At 36.9% G+C, this 25140-nt stretch overlaps 1 protein-coding gene across 6 annotated transcripts in view; it reads left to right on the plus strand.

Annotated features, from left to right (window-relative positions):
* The window catches only part of ST18 (ST18 C2H2C-type zinc finger transcription factor), a 173187-nt gene that overhangs the window by 65337 nt on the left and 82710 nt on the right, over positions 1 to 25140 (plus strand). For 2 of the 6 annotated variants that reach the window (XM_041123167.1, XM_030012333.1), the window contains exon 1: positions 3333 to 3486. The exons of 3 other annotated variants lie outside the window; for them this stretch is intronic. The gene's annotated coding sequence lies outside the window, so the exon portion shown is untranslated. Of the gene's footprint in view, positions 1 to 3332; positions 3487 to 8316; positions 8428 to 25140 lie in introns of those variants that run through there. One more of the 6 variants, XM_041123168.1, reaches the window with a different exon arrangement.

The raw sequence follows: 25140 nt of genomic DNA on the forward strand, positions 1-25140 counted from the left end.
AGAGTATTTTATTTATCAAGAGAAGACTATAAAGTCTTGTACCTGAGCATTCATATTAGACCCGCACAAATTCTTACCACTCTGAGTCTGAATGGTAGCTACTGCATATTGCAGTGTACGTTTATTTCATTTGTGTTTCTGCAACAAGTCATCACTCTACTATTAGATTTCATTTTTTCCTAAGTAACAGTTTGAGGGATAATTTAACCCTTTCTTTATAGTTTTCTTGTTATTCTTGTAAGCTTTGAACGTCTTATTACATAGAGGGCTAAAATAGGATGACTGTTGCAACTTAGTTTTGCTAACTTTGAAGCACTTACATCCTAACTACATATTTTTGGTTTTTTAAATGAATTCTCAACACAAACAATCCAAACTTTGCCAGTTTTTCATTTCTTACTGGAATGTAAACCATGCAAAAAGCAAAGTTGTGTTAAATCTGAACTTAGGACTGATTTAATGACAAAGGTGGGTTTTTTTTTCTTGCTTATGTGTCTTAGTGGAATGTAAGAAATACCTTCCAACCCCTTTTTTCAGCAAGCAGTTTTTAATGTGCATGGCACTACAACCATATAGATAAGAATCAGACAGGAAAAGATAATCTGTATCTACAAATTTTACTCATTCCCTCATCCCATGTTCTTCCCATGATGTGAAAGGATCCAACTAGGTTTGTTAAAGGAGCTGTACCTTTAAGATAAATGAGACAGGTCACAACCCAGGACTATACTTAACAGTGAAAAATATAAAGACAGTGACCTAAATGCCAGTCTCACTCCATGATCAATTAGGGCCATGCACAGCAGATCTCAAAAAAAAAAAAAAAAAAAAACCAAACAAAAAAAACCACTGGGAAAAAAGCTCCATCTGGTTCAGAAGACAGTGGCCAGTCCCATAAATAACACAAGCTGTCAGGAAAACATCATTCCTATAGTACTCTGTGTATTGGCTTTCTGTCCAACTACAGATCCACTACAAGGAGCTTCAGAGCTTTGCATAGGCTTGGACCACATTTATCTCTTCAGCTCACCGTAACAGCCACATTCATGAGTTATTCCCAGACTGGCAGAGTGCAGAATGAAATGTACAGAAGGAAAGAACATGGACATATACAGTTCTAGAATCCTATTGCACACACATGCGCACACACTAAAAACCACAAAAATAAAAGTCCAGGTTTTCAATTCAGCTGAGCTTTTCTGAAACAGGAAAATAAAACTCATCAGTAACATTATATTTGGAAAATGTAATTGCAAATGCCACACCACAGTATGAGGTAAAGATGAACAATAAGCTTTACTTTACACTTGTTTGTATTTCAACTACTTCTGTTGGTAGGTAAAAAGTAGTTGGCAATACTAAAGACAGAAAAGAAACACTTCTGGTTTTTACTTGGTTAAAACACCCATAGTTTTTACTTGGTTAAAACACCCATACGTTATTTTCACATTCAGAAGATTTTTTTCATAGTGGAAAAGGAAAGATCATTCCGTACTGAACATTTGTATTCTGGTAGCATCTGTTACTAGGTCAGAAGGTGAGAGTGCTGGGCACTGTACAGGCACATGAAAAATAAATAATAGTTCTGGAAGTTTACAATATTGGTGCACAACAGAAATGTGCCTGCATTTTTTTTTTTAGACAGAAGCTTTACTTTTGTAAAAATTGACAACTGGAAACACTAATACAGAACACGAGCAATGCCGAGGTGGTGTTGAGCCCTGCCAAAACAGGAGGAGGATCCACGGGCCCTGCACTGCCTCTGGAGTTTCCTATCACTTGCTTCAAGTGTTGTCTCACCATCCTGATTTTCCTCCGGGGGGGGGGTGTAATGCCACTTGATGTCTCCTCTCTGGCCTCAAATTTACACACCACTTGCGTTCAAAGTGTGTGGGCTCCAAGGAGAAGATTGAAAATTACTTTCAGCAATCTCATCAGTTTTGAGGAATACTCTTGTATGAGAGGTAGCAAGCTTCCTTGGTCCAGTTCTACGCTAAATCTCTATCACATGATGGAGCCACTGCTTCCCAGAGTGTTTTGTCAGTTTTTCTTAAATATCCTCCCCTCTACTGCAGAGGGAGACAAAGGATTCTCCATTTTTCTAAGGTCTCCCCTGGGGAAAAGAACAAAAGACTTACAGTTCCTGTACGTACAGTTTCTTAGTTAAACATACAGTTCATAGCTGAACTTTATTTCTGAGGAATCAAATGGTTACTCACATGCTCAAAATATTAAAGGACGTGAAAGTTGTGGCATGAACAGGGTGAAGAGAGGCTTTGGATATTTTGTTTGCTCAGAGGTAAAATGGTGATCCCCACTCCTTCCTGTTAATCTGTTGAAGATAAATAGCAAATTGCTGCATTTATTTCTTCTCTCTGGTTTGCATTTAGAAGACGACACACAGAAAATTCACTTTGAAACATTTCCTTAAAGGCACATGATAAATCCCCAGGGAGAAATTCACAGCCTGAAGAGAGCCTTCTGCTTGGGTTTGATAGTGACAGATAGCAATGGAAATACAGTACTTGGTGCTCTGAACTAAGAGACCATTATGTGTGCAACTCACAGTGAGACCATGGCAGAATAAAGCTTCCCCCAGCCCCACCCAGAAGTGTGGCTGCCTTTGTAATTTTAATTGGTCTGTGTTTGTGGAGTGGGGCCTCTATTTACTTATGGCTTGGGGCTTGTGTTTACCAAGCCTGGTGGAGGCCAAGTGTCATATCACTGAAGCTTAGTTCCTGCAAGCTCTCCTGCTATATCTTGAGGCACTTTTCTTTTCAGTATCTGTGCCTGTCTAATTCGCGAGCTTCTGTGAAACAAGCACAGGAGGGTACAAGGCCTACAGGGAGGAATTACACCTAATTACTCAAATAATTGCTAGGCTGTTGCCTTCTTAGTCACTGAAAATAATTTCCAGGTCCCTGGCTTTTATAGATAGTCTTCTAGAGGCAGGAGGACACAGCCCCCTTTTTAACTCAGCCCATTCACTCACAAAATCAGAACACTCGAGCCTGCAAAATTAATAAGCACCACTTCCATTACATATATTTTAGGTTGTTGTTGCCGTGGCGATAAAGTCAGGGACATTGAATCTCCTCTGTTGAGCCATTGTTATCATCCCTGGCCATCTGCTGCAGAGGAGTGATATTCCATCTCATTTGCATGATGACTGATATATGGGAGGTTTGGAAGGACATATGCCACAGCAATCATGTGATGAAAATTAAAGTGAAAGTTTTGGGCCCAGAGCCGAAAAAAATCTGTGTATGCGCATGAGGCTGTTGATGTGCAAATGTGAATCATATTGAGAAGGTTTGAATAGGGAGGTGTGACGTAAAGAGGGGACACAAACGCAGGTGCTTATCTCTAGGCAGTCAAAGGCACTGGATGTCATATCATGGGAACTACCTTTCAAAGACACAGCTTTAGTGCACACTTCAGCACACAAGGGAGGAGAAACATATAAGTTTTGGAAACAAAAATAAAGTAAGTTTAACAACTTTTTCACACTATTCTGAACCCATTGATGTTTAAGCAACTTGTACTATTAGTAACTTTCTGTCTTTTCTATTGTTTGTGCTCTTATTTTGCAAAAAGCAAAAAATCCTGTCCATATAGCAATGTTGAAAGCTTAAGAGATTTGTATTAATAAGTTTGAGGGTATTTAATTCATGTTTAAAATGCTCTCTGCAAACTTTTCTTTTTGTTTAAATGACACTAATGCTGTTTCTTCCACAATGTATGCTTGGTCATTATCTTAAATGCTATTTTGGGCCTCATTTAAAAAATAGCTACTTGTAACTGCTTTGAGAAAGCTTTCTGAATAAAATGTCATGGTGTAATTGCATTTATACTGCCTCAGTAAAGCCTTTGTTCATATACATTTTAGAATTGTGCAAATTTGCAGCTCTAGCTATTTGATTTGAGGAAATGATCACAAGGACACTTTTCCTCTCATTTTGAAAAGTTACTGAACTTAAATACTACCATTGAAAAAAAGAGAGAGGAAAAAAACGAGACGGGAGAGGGAGAGAGTGGGACCAGTGTATTTGTAGGAACTGTTCGATAGATGCAGGTTCACTTGCAGTTATGTATTACACACCAAAGAGCTTTCTCATGATGTTTTAGACTGCTTTAAAATCATGCATAATGTTTTTAAAATGAAGATTGTTGATCAATATATTTAATAGCACTACTCTAAGTGAAAAAGGGTCTTTCAAAGCGTGACATTTCAGTCCTTTAAATTATTTGGGATTCAGAGAGTGAATTGAGAGCTTCTGATTAAAAAAGCGAATACTGTACTTTAGAATGAATGTCTGTGTCAGGAAAATCTTTAGAAAGTTAAATGACAGTAATATCAGGCAAGGTTGAAGAATGAAATGGACCTTCTGGGACAACATTTTGCAGGAGGATGATTTTTATGAAATAGGATTTGATGCTAAGAAAAGTCTGTTTAACACTCTGATCAGCAGTAGCTCTCTCTCTCTCTCTCTGACTTTCTTTTGTCTTTAACAAAGCACTTAGTTCAGATGTTTGTCTTCCTTCATATGTAAATAGGAAGACAATCTTCTGCAAGGTGCTGTGAATTTTTCATTTAATTGATTACAGAAGCACAAATCCCAGATTTTATCCTTAAACTGTATGGGGTGAACTTTGTCAGTTAAGGATCTTTTTAAGATTCAAAATGACCATTTATTATCTCTTTTGTCAATTAAATTAGTTAAGTTAATTGCATAGATGTGTCTTCTTTGGTTTGGCTGTGCAATGGTTTTGTAATTCTTGGGGAAAATTACAGCATTTGTGATGAAAGCTTTCTCTGAGACAATAATATATTTCTGCTATAAGGTAGCTAACAGATAATCCAGATTCGGAATGGGGAATTTCTAAATATAGGCTTTGCTTCTTAACTTCCCAGTTTGGAGCATTTTATTTTGACTTGTAAATATCATCTGCGTATTATAGTACTTTCATGCCTGCAGGCTAAGATTACCAGTCTTCCTTTTTTTCCTCCTCCTTCTAAATATTCAATTACTCAATGGTAATTATTATTATGTGGCCTTCTTGGCTTACTGCATTATTAGATTAATATAGATTTCTTGTGCCAAATTAGCGGAAATCACTGTTATACACAACAACGAATCACTTTTTTTTTAGTTTTATTTACTTTGTTGAATAGCAGGAAGACTTTGACATCATGAGGTTTTATTCCTGAGACTTTTAATATAATATGTCTTTGAAAGCTGAGCAAGAGAGGGTGTATTTTTATTTTGCTTTTTCTTTTGTAGGTTTCTAGTGAGTTGAAACTTTGGTTAAATTCTAATTTAGTTCATTCAAAGATCGATAAATAGGGACCTCTGTGAATGAAATTACAGTTAAAGTCTCCTGATCTCTGGTTATTGTTTCAAAGGTGTGTAGCAGAGGTAAGAAAACCGAAAATGAAAGAAAAGGAGCTGTCCAGGGTACTGCAGCTGATCAATATTTCCTGTTACTGTACAGAAAAAATTGTTTACTGAAGTGTTCACAAAACTGCCACCATTTGCTACTGGTTATTTTTTTCCTCAACACTAGATAAATCTTATCTCGAAGTTAACTATAAAAAAAAGTGTATGAAAAACTTATTTCAGGATCATGTCATGTTTCTGTGAATAGCAAATACACCCTCAGATCACAATAACTTTGAAAAATTGCTTATTAAAACTAAATTTTTATGCGAAGGTTTTTGTCAAAGTTACAGAGAATAAAACTTTTCCAGTCTAAGTCAATCTCTGAGTACAATACAAATGGTTTCTATGGTAGTGCCGCAATGTAAACAAAACAAACAAACAAAAAAACCCCAGATCCCAATCTTGCATTACTTGATTGCTTTTGAAATGAATTCTTGTCCTTATGTGACCTGAAATGTGTGGTTACAAAGCTATAGAAATCCAAACGATCATATTTGTTTGATATGAAATGAAAAAAATAGTTAAATTGAAAGTTTAACATCATGAAATTCAAAATCCCAAGCGGTATATAAACATTAAAAGAAACTTTGGACTGCTAATCCTAGGAAATGAGTTTTATGGATTGAATTCAACAAGGCTTCAGAAATGGTTCCATCTGCTGCCTAGCAGCTGGTGAAAGGATAAATTTAATTCATTAATTCATTTGGAAAAAAGGATCCAAGTAGTAAAGACTTCATTGCTCATAATGCACATAGGTGGAAATCAAAACTGAAATTAGGTCCAGTTGATCATCTTTGATAATGAGGAAGGAACATTTTCTTTGTTATTTTTATAATGATCTTGATCAGGCAGTTGACAGTATATTGACTATATGCAGTTAACTGGTATTTTTATGTGTCAAGAAGTTGAGAACAATTCTGAAATCATAACTCCTCTGCCGGGAGGAACATCCCTACTTTGGGAGTTACAGATTATGTAGGTTTAAAAAGCTGGAATGTTTCACTGAAACAATATTGCTTTCTTTCTATGAGTATTTGCAAGTTCTTTCCTATTAAGTCAGTTTAAGAACACAAAATAAGGTACCATTAAAATTACAAAATTAACTTATTCACAGTTAAGTCACCATAATAATCCAAAACCAGAATGTCAAATGTGAAGGGTGTATTACTTTCATTTACTCTTCTATTAGAGTCACAAGCATCTTTTCTTTCCTGTCTTCACCCATTTTCTTTTCATAAGTGCTAAAAACTTAGAGTAAGAGGGAAAAATATAAGTTAAAGACTGAGAAAGGGCAATATTGAAATATCCAGAGTTTTAAAGGCAAAATGAATGGGACAAATGCTTCAATAATTACTTGACATTTAAGTTCTAGATATAAAGTTATCCAAATTGTCACAATCTCTAGACACAGATTTTTTAAAAAAGTGGTTGCCTCTACTTCTTTTAATCTAAATCACAAACAGCGAGTGCAAAGTTATCTGAGCCGTTTGAACCGTGAGATGGTCAAGTGGCAAGAGCTCTTGTTCACCTTATGCCAGGCACACAGGTAAACGTGTGCCTCATTACTTGCTGAGGGATAGACAGGACTGATGAACCTGTTATTCTGAAACCAGTTAAATATCTGCCAATGCCTATTTTCAATGTTTCTGCTTGAGATGGTGATTTCATGAATGATATTTGGCTTTTCCCATTTCCTCTGTAGCCCATAGCTCACTGTGGTGGGTTTGTTGGATTTACTATAAAGGTTCTGTTCGCACCCTGTGGGTTGGGTTAAGAATTAGGATTTATGCATTTACTTCTACTGTTGCATTGTTTATACAGCTTTGGTTTAGTTTTGATCCCTTTTTTTTTGCCTTTGAGGCTCTTCCACAGTGTCAGCTGCTGACTGATAGTAGGAGAACGGCCTCGTGGTGTGAATGAAAGGGACCTAGCGGTTGGTAAACAGAGATAAGGAATAAATAGAGCACAGGCAAAAGGAGATAGTTCTGTGGGAGCCCAGATTGCCGCCAGTCTGTTCAAGTGAGATGCAGTGCCTGTCCTTTTCCCAGATTAAATTAGTGTGCGAAATCTCCAGTGACCTCCTCCCCTTCTCCCCATACTCTTTAGCCAAGCTGAACAGCCTCTGCTGTAAAGTATTCATTTTATCCAGGGACAAGTTGGACAATAGAACTCTCCCTGTTACTTATGGACAGCTGTCGTGATTCATAGGGCTTTTCAGCATTTCATTTTTCATAAGAGTTAAAAGGGTTTTACCTTGTAACTGATGAGAGGTTAGAAATGCAAAGACACCAGCCCTGAGGTTGCCTGTAGTAAAGGAAGTTAATAAATAAATATCCCCCCCCACACACACACACATCCCCTCCCCGATGTGTGAAAGGCTGTGTATTTTGTTAGTGCTGCTCTTCTTATTTAAAGGGGTTTAATTGTGATAACATGATTACACTGAAGCATGAACTGCATGGAGAAATTAACAAGCGGAGACACAGTGATATGCAGGGCCCCCAAGGTTCCCTAAATTAAAGGTGACCAGTGCAAACCCAGTGAGTGCCCTTCTCCCTTCTTTGCCCTTGCTTTTGCTTACATCTCCTATCACTTTATTACCTGCAAATAACTCCTAGGAAAGAGTAAACCCTCATGAGATACCTCTGTGGTCCTGTATTTTTTTTAGTGATTTACTGCAAATATATTCAGCATTTTGACTGATTAAATAGACCTTCGGCAACCTTGAGGGTCACTGTGTAGAGTATGTACATAGAAAATGCATCAGCCCATTGTACCCTGGCAGCTAATGAGATTGGTCGTTAAGTAAATGACACAAAGCCTACAAAAAAAGCTTAGCAGCTCACTAGAGTATCACAGAGTGTCCCTGCACACCACACAACGACACAAACAGTGGACTAACCTAGCCCACCCCTGCTTTATTCTACATCACTGCTTCCCTGATGTCAGCGTGAGAGGCAGAACAAAGGCTAAAAGGCACACGGTAAGTCAGTCTGACAATTATGCCCTAGGGAGAAAGTAGAGCAAATCTTAGCCTAACCATGGGGTTGAAAGTCCGTTTCTAGACAAGTAGGTCATAACGAAGGGATTTTTTTCCCCCCTGTCACTTCAGGAAGGGGAGAAAAACGTCTCTGGAATCAAGGTTGGGTTTGTTTCTGGTTTGTTTGTTTCCTTTTCTCTCTGTCTGATTCGCCAGCTTACAAAAGTTTCTGGAATTCCGAAAGTAACGTGAAACAGTATGTTTTGTGAACTGGATATTGCAATTGTAGTGTAATGAAATAAATAACCTTTGTAAGAACTGCCACACAATAAGCACTGCCTCAGATGTACATCGATGTCTGATGAACTTTACAGACAGAAAGTTTCTTTTTACTTCTCTGTAAAAATCCGCTGAAAATGTGTTATATGTATGAATACACATTTCAATCCACTAGCCAGCTACTTACACCCCTAAATACCTGGTACAGTTTTTAGAACTATGCCGATATAAATGAAGTTGTTACTATAATTTTGGGGTGTTTTTTAAAACAGATTTTTCCATGATGTCTCTCTCAGTGTTGTCTTTTGCATGAGCTGAAATTAAAGAGTTGAAGATTGGTGTTAAAGACTTACACAGTCATTACCTATTTTCTTTGCACAGCAGCAAAATATTCAGCTGATATCTTAGAATAGCAGGTGCCTGCCTGTGTAACCAATGATAAAATCTTTTCTAGCAGTGTTTCAGTTTAGTATCTCAGGACCCTTTATTTTGCTGAAAAATGGCAACAGGAAGTTGCCAGAAAGTCTTGTTTGCATTGCTAAAATGTTTCTGTCTGCTTTGCACTTTGGAGGCTCAGGGGATGTTACGTTCAAAATGACATGATATTATTGCAAGATGCCTATGTGAATTAAGTAATGCTACTTCCCCCCCTCCAAACCACTGAAAACCGTATGTTTTAAGAACGCTTTCTCAAATACAGACAGTTAAAGAAGTGAGTTTTAGATATCAGCCTGCATTACAGCTCTTTTTTTGTTGGCTTTTTTTGTTGTTTTATTTTGGAAGAGTTATTTTATTTGGGAAAACACTTGTCAATATATGTGTATTTAGATGTGTCAGGATAACCTGTTCACTTAATTAAAACTCTTCATAGGTCACAGAAGTCAGTTCACTTTGATATGTCGCTTACCCAGGGACATCCTTTTTACTGCATGGACAATAGAATTATCATCAGAGCTTATAGAAACTAAGATAAAATGTGATATTTTATCATATGCATTTGATGATTCCTTGCAAAGGGGGGTGTGTGTGTATGCATATATACAAATCTGCATGTGCATATTTATGTAAAAAGTGTACATATGCAAAAGACTATGTCCCTCTATATAGTATCCCAGTTCACTGAAACTCAGTATATATTAAGTAACAGTTAAGTCTTCTTTTTCATTTCCAACTTTGGAAATTTAATGAAGAAGTAAACAAACTTTAGTAAAATTTTGTATTTAATTTTATTTTCCATATTTTTAAGGTGTGTGCATCTCAGCAACATATTTTCCTTATGTTACCTCAGAAAATACGATCCATGCAGGCATCAGAAAACAAGCTTGCTTTCTCATCTAAGTCCTATAATTCACACCTAATTGCTAGATCAGCAGCAATTTAGTAAGCTACAGCATTACAACCGAGTTTTGCTTTGAACTTTGTTAATTAATATTAAGTTTTCAGTTAATTTTAACAGGTAAGATTTGAGGATATTTCATGTTCAGGTGCACGACCACAGCTTTTAAAAATGAGTATATCCCTATCACACAGTCATCATGCTTTTTACATACCTATGTGAATGAGAGTAAAATGTATTTGATATTTCAGCATTCACCACATTAATGAATAAGTTCAGCTGTCCTTTATCCTACTAAAAGTGGAGAGTGATTTCACAGGGGTAATGCACAGGCAGCAGTGCTACAAAAATAATACTGCTACTGTAATCGGACAGGTTGAGTCATACTAAGTTTCAGTAGTTTTTACAGCTTCATTTTTTTTCTCGTCTGTCATTTCTTTGGTAAGAAGAAAGGCAAAGAAAACTTCATTTCTAATGATTAATGTTGTTCATCTGATCTCCCTGATAAACTGTGTAACACACCAGATTTTGAGAAACCACTTTTCAATAGACTTTTTGGACCTTACAATCCAATATGAGGCCTCTGCACATATCTCTGTGCACAGTGCCAGGGGACAACAGTGTGAGTTGTGCAGATGGATTTGAAAAACTTTATGGCATTACACAGTTGATTTGAATAATTCTAATTCAGTTTTTTGCATGCTTGTAGATTTTCAAGCCAGTAATCCCAAAATATCTGATATTGGTGATAAGCAAGTATCTCAAAAGTCAGTCACAGACAATCCTCCCGAAGGCCTGGCTCTGTCGCTCCAAAATAAAACATAGCAAATAACATGCCGAGTAAAGTTTATATTCTACTACATCCATATCTATATGGAGCATCTAGACCAAAATCTATCTGTTACTTAACTGATTAATTTTGGAAGTATACATATATAACTGGGACTGGGTCACTTCCTGTAGTTTATGTGCGCATAGTTGTGGATTATTAAAAACTGCATAAGCAGAATCAGTACTTCTGAATTTTAATTACCTTTAATCACTTCAGACTAAAGATACTGTTTAATTAGTGATAAAAAAGATTGTCTCCCTGTTAACTTTTTTTAGTACTTACATAAAATCTCTTTGGAGGAGAATTGCTCTCATTTATGTTCGTGGAAGACTTCTAATAATACTAGCAACTTTTGCCTTTCTAAATGACAGATTTCTGGTTCAAAAAAGGTGATAACAGTAAAAGTTACTTTATAATGGAAACAGGGTTTGCCTTCTTGGGTAGGTGAACACTTACAAAAGCATTTTTACACGAGTGATTCCACTGAGGTGAGGTCGATGGCTCACTTCAATACAGTAAAGCAGGTGTGTAAGTGTTTTGAAGATGAGGACTTTATTGATTTGCTTAATAGATTCAGGTAATATTTGCTAGCTCATTTTTCAGGTTTGGCTTCATATGTGAAATCTTTCCTCCACGGAACTTTGGTTAAAATGAGATAGCTTTTCCTTTAAATAAATGTATTTGAACTCTGCTTCACGAGGCATTACATTAAAAAAAAAAAAATGCTTTAGAACTTTTCCAAAATATCATTTCATGTGAGGATCGGAGATCCCAATTTCTTCTTAACAGTGTTTCTTCAGGTGATAGTAAGAGTCACTAGGTCAGTTCCCTAAATCTCAGGAGAAAATTTGACACCTTCAGTGCCTCCCCCACCAACTTAGAGCACATGTACAGCAGCTGGATTGGCACAACAAAGTAGTAATGGTTCCAAAGGCACCGTTATGGACTATCAGGTCAATAATCCTTATGCTAAGAAGGATTTACATGATACAGAGTAATGGTTCTGTCATTTCTGAAGTAAAAATCCACTTTTTAATGAGCATCAAAATACTATTTTGCACTCTTCACATCAGAGATATTAAGGCAGTTAAAAAACCCAACTCATATACCTTCTGCAAATAAAAGTTCACATTTAAATGTTGGAATAAAATAAATGTTAAAATACTGTAGGCAGGCAGCTACAGTATCCCAAACAGAGACTTTTTAAAAAATATACTTATTACTGTTCTCAAATCTTTTCTTCCTTGCTATATCAGAAGATTTTAGGATATTTCCATCATGTCTTCAAATAGCATTTTTATGATGCAGTCCAGAAATAGATTGGGCTTAGGGGGCCTTTTGTTTGTTCTGTTTAATTTTTCTACTGTGTGATTTTCTCCTAGTTCAGGCAGAAGTTTGACACAAACTAACACACACAATCTAGATCTTGTTACAAAAGTAAGTTTGAAAATAAGGACAGTGGACATAGAAATCCAAGGTTGTGATTTTGTATTAATTTATTTTATTTTAGATAATTCAATTTCTTGTGATTAAAAAAAACCCACAAAACATTTAGTAAATTTCCCACGTTTGGGGAAAAAATATTTTCTTCCCTAACAATGTCGCTAACTCAGCCTCCATACAAAGTATGGAAAGTCACCAAATCCTAAACAGAAAGAACGACCATCATGATACAAATGAAGAGACTAAGTACACATGACATTTTCATTGTATCTCTAACATTTTATAAGATTAAACACCATTTTGAAGTATGGGTCTGATGGGAATCATCCTATATATAAGCATTCGACATTTAGTGAACAAAGTGCAACTGAACACATAAATCACTCTGAATAACATTGACACTTGGTCAAAAGAAACATGTATTTAAGGCTCAAGAGTATGGTCAAGCTACTTTAAGGAAAGCCTTCCCATTATTTTTGTGAGAAACAGTACTGTCTACAAAAAGGGTTAAAGAAAATGCATTCTGTTGCATCTGCTTACTAAATCCCTTACTTTAGTAGAAATTCAAATTTTGTAAAGATTATTCGTTTTATTGATGCATATAATTATAATCACAAGCCATCTGCTGATTTGGCAGGCATGGTTAAAATTCTCTAACTCTCATAACCTTTCAAGTACAGTGCCCTTGGGACTCTATTTCACTTTTATATTTTGGAAAACATGTAGGGACAAACAAGAGAGGTCATCTGCCGAAAGTCAGACCTAGAAATCATTAAAAGAATAAAGATCATGATGACTGCTCTTGTTTTAATAGTAAAGAAAGTATTTTGTATTTTATTTCTGACTTCAGGAAGGATTATACTGGTTTCCATCACGCACTTTGGGAATTTGAATTTTTTCTGGGGATTAAAGCTCTCTCCTAGCACTCCTGGGATCTAGGTTCCAAGTCTAAACTAAAAGAACAAATATTGTTCAGTTTGGTTGTCACAGGTGAATTAAACACATTTGACCTTGGCCTTAATTTTTCTTTTTACACAATTCCAATTACATTTCTATTTGAAATGTTTTAACAAACTCTATTCTCCATGATTTTTTTTTTTTAACTTGGTTGTACTGAGTTTCACAGAGAGGCACCTATCACATATGTAACTTTTTCCCATGAAGCTCAAAAGAGCATTTTAATTTAGAGGGCTACATACAATAAGGCATAAACCTAACACTTTTTGCCCTAGTCCTTTTGAAATGCATGCAGTTATTTATATTAGCCTACCATCGACTGGTGGTTAGCCAGTTACAAATGTTTGGGCTTTTTGCCTATGAGAAGTCTCATTCTCCATTTTCTTGTGTCCTTCACCATGTTTAGCAGAACTATTTTGTACTTTATATTTTATACTCTTTCTTTTTTTTTTTTTTTAATCTTTGTTTCTGTTGTTGTGGTCTTACATGTGGTGTTACTCTGCTGCTTCTAGCAGAAAACATCCACAAGGGAAAAAAATATCTAGGAGATGCTCTCTCTGTCATAATACAAAAATGATCACATTTCACCATTGTAGGATATTGTCAGTGCTCTGAATTAGGAAAAAAGGTGTTTCAGAGAGAGAATACATGAAGGTGGAAAAACTTTGTGCAGAATGGGATAGTCCAGTGACTTCCTGACATTAGCAGAAGGCAAAGACAATCACCCCTCAACAGAACTGTCTTGCTTAATGCTGTATTGACGTGTATCTCGCAGGAACAAAAGATGCAACTCTCACTTCTGTTTAATTAGTGCATCTGAAGGCCTGTGTGCAGCGTGCATGCTGCTTTACTCCTTTTGGAAGTTTGATTCTCACCCCACACCCTCATTATGACAAGCAGGAGGGAAATGCACATGTTTGAAAGTGTCTTCACAGCTGAAACTAGGGAAACAGGCCGAGAGTAGCTCTGGTTTATTTCACAACCAATTAAGTATGACATCTGTTGAAACTCAGGAAATAAGTCTCCCTTCCCCCTGTTCATATACTTAGTTAAGCTGCCAGTCTTTTGTTTAAATATGATGAATTTTACTCACAAGACTTTTTTTCTTTGGAGTAAATGCACAAAATAAAGAAAACAAGACATAAAGGCTATTTTAAAAAAAAAAACACTAGGTTTCACTGAATGTATGTGAAAAAGCCCTGCTTGACACTCACAAATCATGCAAATAATTGTGTCAATAATTCTTTGCCTAAACACTCACCTTACATGCTGGAAAAAAGGGCATGCTTGTGACAGGCAGTGTAGGCACAATAACATTTTCATTTTTGAAAATCTGGCTCTTGTTAGCACCCAAAGGCCAGCAAAAGTTACTAGAAGGAATTTGGATTTTAATTTCTTTAATTTTATTGTTGAAAACTTGGCACTGAACAGAAGACACCAAATACAACAGGGTATGTGGCATTATGTATGGTTTAACCAAACCAAACCAAAAAAAAAAATTAAATGCAGACCCACTGTCACTGGTGACTTCAGGTTTCCCAAGTATACAATAGTTCATAGTAAACCAAGGAAGAAGACAGATAAGCTTAAATAGCAAAATTAGACTTGAGAAAACTATCGTATTCAGTATCAGATAATAATAGTTCAAGCTGAGAGACACTTCCCATTTATCAGACACTGATCCCTGTGACACATTTACTTATCAGGAAAACTTTTATTCCTTCATAAAATATTATCCAATCTAAATATTAAAAAGACGGTATTTCAGTCCATACCAACTCTTAGAGTTCAGTTTGCCTCCGTTGTGCTTAGAACTTGATTGTCTTCATGATTCTATACCTAGATGAAGAAATATTTGCCATACCATGCAGAACTTTTTCTTTCTCTGCTTCTTGACACTGGATTCTGCTGTGTCTCTGAAGCCACAATGCTCATATCAAAGCTGTGGCTAACTCTCCTTTTCTTTAATTTACACCATCCATTAGTGCTTCCTTTTATTTGTTCATCAGCTTCGTTTTGTTTGCCAGTTCTTTCCTACAAGGACTGGCACTGCCTTCGTTCCCGGAGGATGGTTCTCTACTCTATTTCTTTTGCTTTTTCATCCCTATTTTAAAGTAGAGCTCAGAGACACATAGCGTACATGTTATTTAAGCTGCAAGAATCTGCTCAGCGATTGCCATAGGTTCTTTGGTTAGGAATCCTTTGGTGAAATGTCAGTGTGCACAGTGGAAGTGTCTAGACCTAAGCCAGTCATCCAGATTCCCTTTAGAGTCAGTGGAAAGAAAGAGAAATTTCTTGGATGCAATTCATCTCACCCTGAAGTACATGTATGAAATAAGTAAGATGTATCACATATCTACACAGCAGCAAAAATGCCTGTAGGTTGCCTACAGGCTACCCAGAGACTATGGGAAGCCAGCTGTTACTACCTCAGAAATATGTATCTGCATTTCCGGCACGTAAATTTAGGGAGGTGAATCCTGTCTTTCTTGTCCAGCCTACAAACTGGACTAGATGTCTTCTTATATCTTGTCTCCACATAAACTTACTATTTCTCACAGTTTCATACAAGACAATGATATAAATAATGTGGTGTACCTTGGACCTAAAGTTTCCTCTTGCATATATACGGCATTGATGAAATTCAGTGTGTGCTCAGATGTTAATGGAGAGCAGAATAGCAAAACTGAATATTGCTTTGCAGCTCAGAGGACCAAATTTTGCCCCTGAAATGTGATATTTACGAAAGGGAAGGGGGCAATTCCCTGCTTTGTTCTTAGGAGTCATTATACTTCCTTTCAGAAAAGGGTTTCTTTTCTCACAACTAATTCTTAAAAAATAAGAAGAAATGAGCTGTAAAGATTTAACAATATCCATTCGTTTTAAAATACAGGAGAGATTTCTACATTAAACCAGTTGGATTTTTTAAACACTGTTGATAGAAGCATTTCCAGACTCAGCTCCACATTTTCTTTCTTCCATTGGTCACTCCTCAGAGTCTATAGGCACTTTTAGCAGTGTCTCTGTGATTTCTCTCTCTCCTCAGGCTTTCAAGACTCTGTAGCTCAAGCTTCAAATAATAGAAGGATAGATTAAATGATGATTTTGCACTGTTTCTATGGGTGATTATAGTGGTTCAATGTTCCTCATGCTATCATAAAAACTACAAGCAAGCTTGCAGTTCAAAATTTCAGTTGCTGTGCATACTTTGCACAGAATTCATGTTTTTTTCTGTGTTTGAAGAGATTTGATGACACAAACTTTGATTTTTAGAGGATTATTTATTATATCCATAGCTTTAGCTCATAGATGTGGTTTTTATTAAACAAATCTTCATCCTTTTAAGCTCTAGGGACAAGTTCTCAAAGTTTCTTCAGATTGAGGCAAAGTGCTTAAATTGTATTTCTAAGTGGGCAACTCAGAATTCCCTCAGGGATCAGAGCTGGATGGAGCTCCACTAAGCTATGCTAACCCTGATGTAGTGAATGGTTCCTGTGGTACAGCATGTGGCTATACACTGCCCTAATCTATACCATGGGAGGCACAGGTTGGCCTTGGAAGCAGGGAGCCATAGCTGGGTGTCTGACAGTCCTTTGCCTTTTCATACCTTTTTGCTGAGGGGAAGGTAACCACGGTAGTAAACTCTGCCATAAGATTATGCTTAGCGTGATCTAATTTTGTAACAATGAGTTTTACAAAGGGTTAGTAACTATATATCTCCAGTAGCACTTCCACAGATGAGACTCAAAGTCAATGAAAATCATGGCCAAAATTGTGGGCATACAAAGTTCATTATGGTATAAATTGACACCAGTTCAATAAACATAACACTTCAGACTGATTTAACATCTATCCTGAAAAGCTCAACCTGCTCACATATAATATTCTCAGAGTTTTCTTTCCCACAACCAACATTTTAGTGCCTGTCATTAGATATCCCTTACTCATTCTGAATAGCGTGAGAGAATAAATAGATTTAGCACTGAATGCTTTGGGCCCAATGTTATTTATAGCAACAACATTAATAATACCACTTATTTTTGTTATTAATGTGAATAATGTGCTACTATTTCGTGATCACAGGGAATAATACTGTAATACTGAAGAAGTGCAAGTTGCTTTCAATCAATGATTGCCAGACTTCAAACAGCAAGTTCAGCATTGTGGATACCCTTCAGGTCATACAGCTTGCTTCCCTATTTATTCATGGGGTTTTAGTATTTATTTGTTAGTTGCATGATGATCCCTATCTTTTAAATTTAGAAGTTGCATGACTATGTTGATGATATTTTAAAAGTAAAGAAGTCAAGTTTTTAAGTGGGCACAGTGCAGAAGATATGATTTTTGGCCCTAAATTTTTCAGAGACACTATTTGGTGTGCCTCCTCCTTCCTGAACCTCCAAGAGGGATCCCCACAGTAGGACTATCATCAACCCATTAGGCTCTTTAGAGAAGATGTCTCCTAGCATCCCAGCTGCTTCAGTGTATAGCATGAAGTCTACTTCTAGTAGAGAGCTAGTAAGCCTTGTTACTGACAGAGTTCAACTTAAGCAGACTGCATCTCAGGAAAGGGTGAACCTCAGTCCAGGGGGTTAGGTTTTCCCGTTCACCAAATGGAGAGGACTTGTTCCCGGTTTTCCTGCCTGTGGATAAAGAAGGCATAATATTCTTCTCAAGAACCCAGAAGAAGACAAGCCAGTAACACGTGAAGACCTTTGAGTAGATAGAGAATGCCCATGCTACCCCTGAGAATTTTTTTTTAACATTAAGAGTGAGTGAGATGTTGGAAGAAGGAATAATCTCTTGAGCAGAGGGAGAATCTGAGACAAAATGGGCATTACATAATAACAGTTTTCCCTGGCCTGACCTGAGTGATCAGAGGTTTCTGTGAATCATTAAGCCCAGTTAATGCACCTTCAGGAAATTCACTTTCACATAAAATTCCAAAACCAAGCAGGAGAATTGCTTCTAATAGAGCAATAAATAAATATCTGCCTTTTAAAAGACCATAACCACACAGCTCACATTTTCTCATCGCTCAGAGTGTCTGAGGTTGTCAATACAGCTTGCGCAAGTTCAGATGCCTGAGAGAAAGAGGTGGTTCATTACAGTAATGTTCAAAGGAAAGTGTACTACTAATTTCCCAGATGACTATTCAAGTGATCCCTTGGAATCCCATGCTGCTTTTGCCTTGGTATTTTCAAAAGCTAATTTATCATATTTTGAGCTGCCAGTCCTGCAAGGTTAACTTGGACCTGGAAAGCTTAAGTTTCTTCCTCCTTCATCATATTCAGATGACCATATTCCTGCCTAAGATTTGTCAGTGACCATTATCTTATGTGACAGCTAGCAAGGAATTCAGCCTCAAATAGTATCTTCATAAATGGGCCTGTTGCAGACACAGTTGTGAGCAGTTGAGCTCATTCTCACATAACACGTACTGTGTGGTGCCCCTTTGGTGTATGGTGAAAATTCACTTTCTCTTCTAACACCTATAGATCTTACCCTGAGGAAATCTGCTTAGTTCAGGGCAACCTCCATGTAGACAGTTTTAACATAGAATCATGTTTTGAAGACAGTGCCAACTTAGAGTCCTGCCCTCAGTTACATGAAAAATGAACATTTTCTGATTGTTGACCCAAACAGAACTTGAGCTTTGGAAGCTCTGTCACAAAGCCCATCTTTAGCCATAGTCTTTGTAGCTTCCTACAAGGAAGCTGGCATAACCACCAGTGATTAACTGTAGGTGCTCATTGCTGCCGTGGAGGAGCCCGTGCCCTTACTTTCTTGGCAATAAAAGGAAGCCAGGTGTCAGTCCCCTCCCTGTTATTAGAGTTAGCCTTTCTAAATATCCCCAAGTTTTATACAGTCCTTAAAGAAGACATATAAAAGTGATGTATGAGGATCTTATATGGCTATAAAGCATACGTCCTGTTCACCCCAGCTAGAAAATGATATGTTCTATTTAGTTGCTATTGAATTACCTTCTAGAATTATGTAAAAACATTAGCAGGTTACTGAAAGCTTTCAATCATTGTCTTATTAGAGTTTGCCATAAAAATAATACAAACTATTTCCTTAAGTGCATTTATTTTTGCACTATTATCTGTTCTACTACTTAATATATTATAAAGAAGTTTTCTAGTTCATAGACCAGCAAGCTATAAATGAATATCCTCACCCAACACTCAGGTAAGATGGATCTAATCTTCCTTATATAAACTATTATGCAATATTACAAAAAAAAAAGAATTATTATTAGTTTTCATGTCCTTAGATTTCTACTCCTGTTGATTAATTCAGTAACCTTTAGAACATGATGTTGGCCTGAAAAATACAGTTGTTTCCATGAAGAGGCATAGGAGTTTTACATATTTTTTTAAAAAACTGCTTTGCAAATTCTTTGCACAACAAACCTCACCAATATGTAAACAGGGCTCTAGCTACTGTGTTTGTCCACAGCTAGAGCTACAGATGAACACAGTGTAGTTGTGTGATGACAGGAACAGCTGACTCATTAGTAGAGAGCAGTGAAAGGTAATTAACCCTGGGAAAAGTACAGCTGCCATGCGAGCTGTTCCTTTCTGTAGGATCTGATTAGAAATTAGTGTTAAACCACTGATTCTTTAAAAAATGTCATTGATAATTCACTTTCTCTCTCAGGTGTGGCCCCTAAAAGGGGCCTAGGATAGAACTAGTGTACAAAAGGTCTTCTATCTAAAAAGGCCTTTTCTGAGAGAAGTACACACCTGTTTGGCTGCTTCTGGACTTTTCTTAACCATGAATATTGTCCCAGCTTTGAATGTTTTGAGGACACCCTCCAAGTCTATGGGCAGTACACAGAATGCATTGTCAAAATTATTTAAGGTAGAACATTGTTGATTGCCATAATGGTGCCTTTAGTAAGGTTGATTATTTAAAAGTGACAGCTACTACTTCTTGTATCAGGACATAGTTCTGATGCAAAATGATACAGACCTCTTTAAAAGAAAATAAAAATCTGTCTCCTGGGGTAGGTGAGCACAGCATATGAAAAAAAACGATTACGCCCTGAGCACAAGAGCCACCTCCCAGCCCACCCCTTTTCCTGTACACTTATTGGCATTTGAGGTGTAAACAGAAGAGGCAGAACCCATGATTTAATGTGACATCCAAACAACAAACTAGCCTATTCCATATATATTCAGACATCTGATATAGGCCTACTTATCAAGAATGACATGACTATCAAATAAAATAGTAAAATTCCATTGATGTGCTACCAGATTTTCTAAACTGCTCTTTATTATTTAGAGCTCTCATATCCAAAATACTTTCTAATCACCTTACTTTGTAAGATCATCTGACCAGGACTGTATCTTTGTATACCTGTGTGATTAGTATTGAGTGTATGTGACTGCTTCCACATGCAAATAACATGTATTATTGAGGTCCACGAGAGTGTTCTGGTTGTTTTCAATGGAGCCAGGTTTACACTAAGGAGCCTGAAAGAAAACTGTGTTTAAAGTGATGAAGTTTGTAAGACATCTCCCCATAGGAAGGCTTTTTTCATCTTGCTCGAGTCAAATTTGCTGCAATAGGATGAATAATAGATTACTATTATTTACCAATATAAAATAACATTACAAAGGTATGTTTCTGTAGTGTTATTGTTTAGTGGTACAGTGGGCCATTTTCTTACCACACATCTAATATGCTCACACTGAAATAAATTTTTCTCTTTCAGTTACTTTTAAATTAAATACAGTGCTTGCTGGGTACAATATTTGAACTTAATGCTACCACAAACATATAGACAGATAGATAGATATACACACTTTATTGACATTTTCAACACTGAGAGCAGAAACTTTCAAAGTAAAACAGTTAAAGGTATTTCCTAGGAGAATGTTTCTCTTCATAGGAAAACAAGTGAAACAGATTTTTAAGATAAAGACCTGACATGCCAAGAGTACAGTTACCTCTGGATTGCCTAATATGCTAGGAGAGAACATAAATGTGTTTTAAATTATTTTGCCATTCATCATGCATTAGTTAGTACTCATTCTTCTCAGAAGTGTCCTTTTCTATTTGTTCAGGGTTCTTTTTTTTACTAAAAAAGCTTGAAAATAAAAAGGAAACTTTTTTTTCTTGGAAATCCCAAGTAATAGCATACTCCTGAAGTATCTGGTTGAGTTTCAGAGGAAGTGACAACATGAGCAGGCTATTAAATTGATGAATGCCTGAGGGCGAAAATAATATTCACCATCTTAAAGCATGGTTAGAAATGCACAAAAGCACTTCACAGCACTCTATGTTGTTATCCTCATTTAGCTGAAAGGTGAAGAGACTTGCTGAAGGTCAAAGAATAGATCAGTGGCAGAGGGAGGAAGAGAGTTCCAGAATCCCTTTTTTCCAACTATTTGCTCAATCACAGTGCCTTCTGTTTATGTCTATGGCAGAAGACAGGTGCCATTTTAGGAAACAACCTTTGCCCCACTCTAGAATCATAAAAGGCTCCAAAAAGGGAATGTAAACAGCCATGCCTGGTGTCACTTGACCTCTTAACATAACTTTAAAGAGACTGAACACCCTTTTCCTTGCTCCACACACCTGACCCAAACATTTGCTGAGTGAAACCTTTTCAGATAAGAAGTCTGTCCAAGTGAACATTTTACATGCACATTTTGGTATCCGACAAATATTAGTCATTTTTTTTGCGTATTCTTTACAACATTGATTTTCAAGGTGTATTTTTGTTCTTGTTTTATATTTTCCCGTGCTCTTCAGCATGTTCCCAGGATCTTCAGGGCAGTGCAGTAGTGCAAGCAAGCCCCATTATCTTTAGCAGTTAGGGTCATTACAAGTCTTTTAGATGGTGGCAGACTGTACTTCACATGGCACTCTTGAAGCTAATGAACATATGTGATTTGCATGTTGAGGGAAGGCACACTTCTTCCCTTTGTGTGACTTTCCCTTTCTTGGGACATGTCTGTCATGCTTAATGAAGAGAGCTTGGCATTCTGAAAGGGGAAGATGAATGCATAGGATAGCAGAATGGTAGTTATATTTCTTTTTATAAGAATAGTTTGTATTTTTAGGTTCATTGTTCCTTTTGACTCCATGTCAGAGAATGTTCAATGAGCTAATTAGCCATGGGTTTTGTCCAGCGTAAGAATTGCAATGTCCTAATTCTGGCTATTAAATCAGCCCCCAAAAATTTAGCTGGAACAACCAGAAATCACAGGGAAGGAATATAGTAACCTAAATTAAGCCTGTAAGTATTTGAGGAGTGAGCACTTTTACTGAACCTAATCAGTTCCAGCACTTCTGCAGAGGTTAAATGCAACCATAACAGCATCCCCACAAAATTGCCCTTCAAACTCCTCCGTTCCTAACTAGCTTGCTGGAAACCATGTACAGTACAAGGACTGTAACAGTGGTGGCTAAACAGCAGGCGTGTAGCAACACCAGAACCAGACCAGAATATTGTGATGTTGAAGGAGGCTATAACAGAGTAATTAAAACAACACAATTTCGCTGCTCCTAGTCATACTGATCTGTGTGCTCGGGCATCTCCCACTGGCCTCAATCCTGCAACTACTAAGCACCCCTTTCGATGAGCAGCGCATAGTCATCTTTTGCTGAAGTCAGTAGTGGTTCCCCCACACAGAACCTTACAACAGAGATGACTCTATGCAGGAAAAGTCATCCAGGCTGAAAAAGAGTAAACATGTTTTAAAAGAAAACAAACCTTGTGTTCCAGAGTCAATGACACATGCTCTTTGAACTTTCTTTTAAAATTGCTCTGAAATCATGAGGTTGTTATGGTGTGGTTTTACTCAAAATAATGCATATCATTGTAACACAAGCCTTGAAGTTAAGTGGCTACTTTAATGAAACATAGTTACCATAGTTACAGCAGGAGAAGAGAGAATAACTTTTAGTTCTTTTGAAGCTATGAATTAGTTTAAAAAGAGGAAAAGGAATAAACAAGCATGCAGAAGTTTATTATTCAGTGTTTCATGCCTGATCAACTCTAAAAAAGAAAAACTCTCCCTAGACTAGGGCATTAACATTTTCCAGCTGAAATCTGTAATTGCCCATCAACAAACACAAAATTACATTTCAACTCTTCAGTATGTCTGTTTCCATGTTTTTTTCCTGAGTCAGAGAAGAAACAGATTTTTCCAAAGTTCTGCTTTCAGCATTTTGTTAATAACTGACATTTTACAGCATCCTGGTTGCTAAAAAAAATAATGTCCTAAAGGCAATAATACATTGCTAAACACAACTCATGAAATCTATGGTCTAGCTCTGTTATTCATTATAAACACTATCTTAAGGTTGATGAGAGGGAAATGAGAATTTGTCATAGTGAAGATGTCTTCTAGGACCAGCTTCATTGTTTTTCAGTTTAGCATTGAGATGTGCTCTATCCCTGAAGTGTTAATGGAGGTCACTGCTGTTGCTCTCCTTTACTGTGTCAAAGCAAAGGAGTTCTTACATAGTTGACTATTGAGAAACAAAATGATATTCTTTCCAGTATATCACCTTCAGCTTATGAGCCTCTAGAGCAGCAGTGATTAACAGGACTTTTACAAAGTTTCTGTGTAGTTACAAGGACAGCTTCAATCTTCTGTCATTTTTTTGCATTAGCTATGATTATGCTTTTACCACCAAAATGCATTTATTTTAAAGGTAACAATACAGACTCAGAGAATAGCTTATGTTTCATCTATATTTATCAGCACTCACTGTACATTTGTGTCTTCATTACCAGGAAATATTAAGGGACATTGTGCCATCTATTCCTGTTTACAGTTTATTATGCAGAGATAGGAAACACTTAGCATGTAAAATGAATGTAGAAATTATTCCTGGATAGAAACACGGACATTTCCCACTCGTTGGCTCTTTCTCCTCCATCACCGGATCAGAGTGTAATTGTCAGTAATCAGGCCTGCTTGCTGCTGATAAAACCACTCTGAATGCTAGCAGCCTTCTTTGTGTGATGACTCAATTATTCCAGAAGTGCCTCATCAAATCTGCCCCATCAGCTGGGCTAATAAATAAGGAGAAGAAACTGGCCCCCCAAAGCAAATTATAAATCCATTTGCATTAACCATTTCGCTGGTCCATGATCTAGGCAGAAATAAGCATGGCAGATTGTGTTAAGCTTATTTGAATATGTTTATAATGTTTACAGCATGCAACCTTTTTTTTTTTTTCTTTTTTTTTTCACAAGGTGTTGGAATTATCGGTCATGAATAGCATCTAAATGCAGTTATGTTAATTACAGCAAAGCCTTAGGCATCTTTAAGGGATAGTTTGTTGCTTAAATCAGGTGAAAGTTAAACCCTTCTGCTAGGCAAAATATGATCTTGCACATGGCAATGGAATTACTGCCATGTTTAAAAGAGAGAATGAGTGCAAAGGATGTGTTTTTACAGGTAGTGGAAGGACAACTGCCTGTGTTACCAGGCTGCCTTGCACTGGTAACATGACCTCCTGTTCATCTCAGGGTAGAACTAAGTAAGATAAAGTTTAGCCTTATAGTTGGGAAAGAAAATGCAATAGTTGAAGCAGCAATAGTTCTGTTTCATGTGTACTCTGCATTTAATTGAAGTGCAAAGAGGAGTACTCTGCCCCAAAGAAATTCCTTTCTGAAGCCCAAATTATATAAAAATGATGTTTCCAAGTAGAATCCTTCAGATTTCCAAGCGTGCCCATGTGTACTGCAGTGAGGGTGTTAAAGTAAAGCATCAGAAGGCCAAATGAAATTCATTTCTTTACTCATGTGGTGAACATTACATGTGCACTTAAGGATCTCACTGAGGTGACCCATAAATTTGTGCAGAACTTTACATATTAAGTTAAGTTACATACT

Source organism: Aquila chrysaetos, chromosome 4 (assembly GCF_900496995.4).
Source record: "Aquila chrysaetos chrysaetos chromosome 4, bAquChr1.4, whole genome shotgun sequence".
Lineage (NCBI taxonomy): Eukaryota > Metazoa > Chordata > Aves > Accipitriformes > Accipitridae > Aquila > Aquila chrysaetos.